Here is a 1,891-nt window from a genome sequence, read left to right on the forward strand (position 1 = left end):
TGTAGGGTGTTTTGTGTATATTTTATGTAGTGTGTATTTGTTCTGCAAGATTGTGAATGCAATGTGAACTTAATGTACTTAGAAGTGCATTTAACAACAAATCCCTTATAGTAATGTATAAGGACTATCAGAGTCAAACTCCTATTTGTCTCCCATATCACATCTCATACCATACTCCTCTTTGATTACCTTCTATAAACATTCCAAATTAGATCTCTTTTCACTTTATATCTGCCTGCTTGGTATTTCTAATCATAATTTTCCATTCATGTGATTTTTTAATTTTCATTAAGGAATTATTTATATATCAAAATTATTTTTACAATTAAGGACAATAAAGATAGTACAGTGGTTAAGTTGCTTGATTTGCATCTGACTAACACTAGTGCCAACTTTGACACGACATATGTTCCCCCTGAGCCACACCAGGAGGGACCCCTGAGCACAGAGCCAGGAGTACACTCCGAACAGAGCAGGGTGTGGCTCAAAAGTCAAAAAAATTATAAAAATTAAAATATAGCTTTTCCCTTCTGCGGCCATTGCTGAAGTGGTAATTGCCAAAATGAAGTTCAATCCTTTTGTGACTTCTGAACGGAGCAAGAACCGTAAGAGGCATTTTAATGCACCTTCCCACATTCGTAGAAAAATTATGTCTTCCCCTCTTTCCAAAGAGCTGAGACAGAAGTGCAATGTGCAATCCATGCCCATCCGGAAGGACGATGAGGTTCAGGTTGTGAGGGATACTACAAAGATCAGCAAATTGGCAAAGTAGTCCAGGTTTACAGGAAGAAATACGTTATCTACATTGAACGAGTCTAGCGGGAGAAGGCAAATGGCACAACTGTCCATGTGGGCGTTCACCCCAGTAAGGTGGTTATCACCAGACTAAAACTGGACAAAGATCACAAAAAGATCCTTGAACGCAAAGCCAAGTCTAGCCAAGTAGGAAAGGAGAAGGGCAAATATAAGGAAGAAACGCTTGAGAACATGCAGGAATAAAGTTATATACAACTTGATTAAAAACTGTAAAAAAAAAATTACAATATAAAAATGAGTAAATATCAATTTCCTTTTCCAAAATCCATGAGATCTCATTTTATCAAGAATCGTGATAAAATAAACTTTCAGAAACAAGTCCCTTATGTCATTGTTTTTAAATAAGTCTCCTTCCTCTTAGAACAAAACATATGGTTCTTACCACTTCTGCTAATTATATTTATTAAATTATTCCATCTAAAAATTTATTTTGAAGACCACTTGTTTGTGTAATAAAGTTTTACAGAAGTTGCTCCCAAGAGCTAAACTCATTTTTAAAGCTTCCCACTGATAATATTATGCAGATGAACAATGAGCTCAAAAGAAAAACAGCAATAGAGAAATTATCCATTCTTTCTAGGGTTCTGGAGTAAAGTTCCTATAAGCTTTGTAACACAATGACTTACCATCCCACTGCCATAATGTGAAAGATCAGAAAAGCCAATAGAAATGCGCAACATTGTTGGGTTTTGTTTTGTTTTGTTTTGTTTTGACAGGAGGTGAGATGGGACAGGGAAGAGAGTTGGACTTGTTGCTGTAACTCTGTGGTAGCAAAAGCACAAAGAGAGTGAGTTTTGAAAAATAATTTAAAATGCTTGAGTAGTGTACACAGAAGCAGATTAGTAAAATAAAGACAGATGGCAGTAAATTGATCTAACACCCAGGTCTAACAGTTTATAACTATGTTGCCATTACACACTTCTCTACTGTACTAATTCAGGGTACAACTTGACTGTTGATCACAAAAATGTAACACTGTAGCACTGTCATCCCGTTATTCACAATAACATCTCCATTGTGAGACTTGTTGTTATTGTTTTTGGCATATCAAATATGCCACGGGTAGCTTGCCAGG

At 36.1% G+C, this 1,891-nt stretch overlaps 1 pseudogene; it reads left to right on the forward strand.

Annotated features, from left to right (window-relative positions):
• Window positions 1-553: 553 nt before the first annotated feature.
• LOC105943366 (60S ribosomal protein L26-like) lies at window positions 554-999 on the forward strand (annotated as a pseudogene).
• Window positions 1,000-1,891: the final 892 nt, after the last annotated feature.

The sequence above is a fragment of the Sorex araneus genome, chromosome 5, assembly GCF_027595985.1.
Source record: "Sorex araneus isolate mSorAra2 chromosome 5, mSorAra2.pri, whole genome shotgun sequence".
NCBI classification, from domain to species: Eukaryota; Metazoa; Chordata; class Mammalia; order Eulipotyphla; family Soricidae; genus Sorex; species Sorex araneus.